Genomic DNA, 5762 nt, shown 5'->3' with positions numbered 1-5762 from the left:
TCTGTCCTAGTTGATCCTGATTCGACATTAGAAGTATATTGATTGTTCCCCAATAACCGAATACTTTTTTCTGTAAATACTGCATATTTGATTCCATCCATAAATCCATTTTCTTCCCTATGAGTTCCAGTATCGATAAGAATTCTAGTTCTTACTGTTCATATGTTATGGTATGAATATACCATACCAATTCGTTATGGATGGATGATGAGATTCCATTGATACAGAGCCAATTCCAATAGACTTATTAAACGTTCCCATTGGCATGCATCCAGCAGGAATTGAACCTACGAATTTACCAATTATGAGTTGGGCGCTTTAACCATTCAGCCATGGATGCTTAACTTAACACATCATATATTGTAAATAAACAAATTCCAATTGGGATGCTTAACTTAACACATCATATATCGTAAATAAACAAATTCCAGTTCAAATACAATCTTCGCCGGAGGAGGTCTAAATATCAATGAAGAGACATCAATTCAAATCCTGGATCGTCGAATTGAGAGAGATATTGAGAGAGATCAAGAATTCTCACTATTTCTTAGATTCATGGATCAAATTCAATTCAGTGGGATCTTTCACTCACATTTTTTTCCATCAAGAACGCTTTATGAAACTTTTTGACCCCCGAATTTGGAGTATCCTACTTTCACGTGATTCGCAGGGTTCAACAAGCAATCGATATTTCATGATCAAAGGTGTAGTACTGCTTGTAGTAGCGGTCCTTATATCTCGTATTAACAATCGAAAGATGGTCGAAAGAAAAAATCTCTATTTGATGGGGCTTCTTCCTATACCTATGAATTCCATTGGACCTGGAAATGAGACATTGGAAGAATCTTTTTGGTCTTCCAATATCAATAGGTTGATTGTTTCGCTCCTGTATCTTCCAAAAGGGAAAAAGCTTTCTGAGAGTTGTTTCATGGATCCGCAAGAAAATACTTGGGTTCTCCCAATAAATCAAAAGTGTATCATGCCTGAATCTAACCGGAGTTCACGGTGGTGGAGGTGGGGGAAGCGGATCGGAAAAAAAAGGGATTCTAGTTGTAAGATATCTAATGAAACCGTAGCAGGAATTGAGATCTCATTCAAAGAGAAAGATAGCAAATATCTGGAGTTTCTTTTTTTATCCTATACGGATGATCCGATCCGCAAGGACCATGATTGGGAATTGTTTGATTGTCTTTCTTCGAGGAAGAAGCGAAACATAATCAACTTGAATTCGGGACAGCTATTCGAAATCTTAGGGAAAGACTTGATTTCTTATCTCATGTCTGCTTTTCGTGAAAAAAGACCAATTGAAGGGGAGGGTTTCTTCAAACAACAAGGAGCTGAGGCAACTATTCAATCAAATGATATTGAGCATGTTTCCCATTCGGATTTTTTGAGGAACGTATCGAGAGAGAATTTGATTTGGTTAGACAATGTGTGGTTGGTAAACAAGGATCGGTTTTTTAGCAAGGTACGGAATGTATTGTCAAATATTCAATATGAGAGATTCGTGTTTTATTTTCAGGAGCAATTCACCCCCCTCTTGCCGGTCCACCTCGATCCAACAAGTGGTATCAGAGCCGAGGACACCGCAGAAGGACTAACCGCCAACTGCAGCAAATTTCAAGAAGATGGTTGGACCAGTGATATATCCGCCTAAATTTGAGGGAGAGTTTGGAGCATGGAAAAGAAAAATGAAGGTATTCTTTTCCACAGATTATGAATTATTAATTATCATGAAAAATGGCTATGCAGCTCCGGAAGATAATGAAGGAAAGATCAAGGATCCTGACTCCTGGAACAAGAAGGAGCAAACAGATGCTATAGCCAACGGAAAGGCAGAATTCCATCTGCTGACCGTCCTCCCCGAACAAGATGTCAATCGAATCGGAAAGTACGACTCGGCAAAGGAACTTTGGGAAAAATTCCTGGAATTGCACGAAGGCACCTCGGAGGCAAAACTGACGCGACGAGATATCCTTCGAAGCCGATTGACCAATCTCCGGATGGAAGACGGAGAATCAGTTGCAAAATTACACGCCAAGGTAAAAGAATTAATTACAAGCCTCGAAAATCTCGGAGAAAAGGTGACCAATCGCGATGCTCAAAGGTACGCCTTAAACGCATTCCCGAGAACCCCGGAATGGACCTCGGTAATCGACGCGTACTATATTTCAAAAGATTTAGAGGTGAGTACGTTAGAACAGTTATTTTCTATATTAGAACTTCACGAATCTCGATATGTAGAAAAGAACAGGAAAACAGACAACGTCGCACTAAATACAAGGAAGATCCAACTCGACGAAGAATCTTCAACGGACGATGAAGAAACAGCTCTAACGGTAAGAAACTTGTCTAAATTTATTAAAGCTAATCGTTCTAAAAAGGTGCAGAGAAAAAAGAAACGCACAGTTCGATGCTACAACTGTAACGAGGAGGGTCATCTGAAAGATCAGTGCCCCAAATTCAAGAATCAGCCAAAGAAGAAGAAGGCATTAAAAGCCACTTGGGACGAGACCTCGTCGGACGAATCGGAAGTTGAAGAGTACGCCGGACTTGCGCTAATGGCAAATCACCAAGAAGATGACGAAAGCACCTCGGAAGAGAGCAGCAACGAAGGGGGAGTCCCTAACTTCGAGACCGACCCGGTAAGTGAGGTATGCCTACTTCCACCTGCTCGAATTTATTCTATAATAAAATCCATGTTGAAGTCTATGAATAAAATAGAAGAGGAAAACTCTGAATTAAAAGAAAAATTAAGCACTACATGTTCGTCTAATTTATCTGACAAATTGAGAATAGAAAATGAAAACTTGAAAAATTTAGTTGAAAAGCTAGAAAACGATATTGCATGCTTACGAACTAAAAAGAATTTTTATCCTGGAAATTTGAACTGGTATATTAAAAATCATACGGGCCAACTTAGAAAAGTGCCTAAGAATTATATTCCTCCAAAGTTTCTGATTAACCCCGTAGATGAAAATCTATTTTGGATCCCAAAGTCATGTCTAAATTAATTTTTTGATTATTTTTGAAAAAAAATTATTTATTTTGACTAATAGTTTTTCCTTTATTATGTGTCTCTTATTTAACTAAACTTTTTTTTCCTTATGAAATTAATTTCGATCATACCTTATCTTGAGAAAATTATGTTTATATTTTTTTCTTAATGCACGAGTGTTTTACTATATAATGTGAATTTTTGAATATTTTTTTGATAATGTTTGAATTTTTATGAATTTTCATCCAAAAAATAAGAATTTAATTTTAAAAATAGATAAATATTTGATTTTATCAGATCCAATTTTTTAGGATCTACAAATGGCCAATCAAACTTAGTAAAAAAATTTTATAATTTTTTGACAGAATTTTTTGAATCTTAAAAAATATTTTTCTTAAATTTCTACTATGAAGGTTTTTAATTTATTTTCGGAAATGGAAATTAGTTTTTTAGCCTAGAAATTTTTTATATATTCACAATCTTATCTTCCACAAAGACCAAAAGTTTTGAATATTTTTAGATAAAAATTAAATTTCTATGATTTTATATTTAAAATTTAAATTCTTTATTCTTGAAAATTGAAAAACAATAATTTTGACTTGAAATTTTTTGTACCAAGATAAAATTTCCTCTTCTACCTGTAGAAAAATTTTCAAAATTTTCCAACAGATGAATTATTTTCTATAAATTTTTAAGTGATAATCATATTTTTTATTTTAAAAATACTTAGAACATTTTATTTCTTAGAAATTAAATCTATTCACGGCTTGAAAAAAAAAGTGTTTTATATTTTTTCAAAATATTTTTTTTCCCTTCCCTAATTTGTTCTGCCCCATTTTTGCTGTGATCAAAGGGGGAGAGTGCTTAGGTTCAGGGGGAGGTTATGGATGATAACTGCAATATTTTTATGTCACAATATGTTTTATTATTTTTATTATTTATCCTAACTAAACTTGGGTTGATGCACATCAAAAAGGGGGAGATTGTTGGTGCCCTGGTTAGTTTTGATGTGATCAACCAAGTTAGGTTAGGTCCTGTGTTGTTTTAATCCCTCTGCTAAGTGTGCAGGAACTTAGGTACGGAGGAAGTCGAGCGTAAAACGTAGTGGACGAGAAGGGTTGCGCGGGGAAGTGAGCCGACGGGCTCGGTGCAATCCGAGGGACGCGGAAGCTACGGAAGAGTACGCCGGTGGATTGAGAAGGACGTGCGCGAAGTCCGAGGGACGAGAAGCCGGGAGGAAGCACGCTCGAGGGGCAAAAGGCCGGAGTCGGGTTCGGGTGAGCCTAACTCCGGTTGGTCAGAAATCACCCAACCGAAGACTCTACAAGAAGTCAACAAAAGTCAAACTATTGACTTTGATAGTTGACTTTGACTGTTGACCTTGACTGCAAAGAAGACTTGGACTTTTTGGATGTGGCGGTTGCAAAAAAAAAAAGAAGAAAAAAAAATAAGATTTATCTTTTATTATATAAAAGATAAATACTTAGTTTTTATTAAGGATAAATCTCTTTATCTTTTATTAAAGATAAAGTTTATCCTTATTTAATCAACGGCTACGATCAAAGTCTATCTCCGATCAACAGTTAGGATCGTATCAACGGATCAACGACCAAGAGAAAATTTATCTACGATCAACGATCCAGATATATTCTCTTATGCTATAAATAGGCTTAGAAGTTAGAAGGAAAATAACATTGAAATTGTATTCTCTTCTAGCTTCTCTTGTGCTTCAAAGTTCTGTAAAAGGTTTCTCCGCCAGAAGGAGATTTTCATAGTCAAGCTTCAATCGCCTTGGCTTACAACTACCTAGGTTGTAACCAAGTACATCTCTGTGTATTTACCTTTTACTATTTATTTAGTTTAATTAATGTTTATTTATTTAATTGATTGCTACTAACTTTTATCCTTGTAAAGAAACACAAGAGATTCGTGTTTTATTTTCAGGAGCAATTCACCCCCCTCTTGCCGGTCCACCTCGATCCAACAAGATTTTGTCGCAATCAACTCGTCGCCAAATTCTGCGATGAAAAATCTAAGTTCGTGGCAAAAATTTACGATAAAATATCATTTCGTCGCAAAATTCATCGCCAATTGGCAACGAATCTAAATTTGTCGCTAATTGTTGATGAATTTTTTCGTCGCCAATTGGCGCGCGACGAATTTGAGTTCGTCTCCTATGGGTGACGAATCTGGATTCGTCTCCAATTGGCGATGAACTCAGATTCGTCACCAATTGACGCCAATTGGCGATGAACTCAAATTCGTCGCCAATTGACGACGAAAATGGAATTTCATCACAAAATTTTGATAAATAGTAACTAACGATAGAATTGCGATGAATCTGTTTTCGTCATAAAATTCATTGCCAATTGACGATGAAAATGATTTTCGTCATAAAATTCATCGTAAAATAAAATTTTTTCTCCTAATCTAGTTATTTAATGATTATCCCGTGTATACAATCAAATATCAATCTAATCAGATTGCCTCTCATCCTAAGACCTGTCACATACAATCCATAACACATAAATCATTGTCAACATCTAGTCACATACAATCCATAACACATGCAATATCAATATCAATCCATAACATTCATAACATACATAAGACATGTAACATACATATCAATATCAACAATACATAAATGGCAATTAATAACATCCATTCATTATATAAAGATCAATGATACAAATATCCATATCAACATCTTCCATAGAGCTCAAATGGAGGTACAAATTTCATAGCCAACCAAAGTAATTGG

The 5762-nt window shown here is 35.6% G+C and overlaps 1 non-coding gene across 1 annotated transcript; it reads right to left on the bottom strand.

Moving 5' to 3' along the window:
* Positions 1-266: 266 nt before the first annotated feature.
* On the bottom strand, positions 267-340 carry TRNAM-CAU (transfer RNA methionine (anticodon CAU)). The gene has a single exon. It is a non-coding gene; the product is annotated as a tRNA-Met (tRNA).
* Between the last annotated feature and the right edge of the window lie 5422 nt (positions 341-5762).

The sequence above is a fragment of the Curcuma longa genome, chromosome 17, assembly GCF_044706935.1.
Source record: "Curcuma longa cultivar G26 ecotype Majalengka, Jawa Barat chromosome 17, ITB_CL_G26_1.1, whole genome shotgun sequence".
NCBI lineage: Eukaryota > Viridiplantae > Streptophyta > Magnoliopsida > Zingiberales > Zingiberaceae > Curcuma > Curcuma longa.
This window is presented reverse-complemented; position numbering and strand designations above follow the sequence as displayed.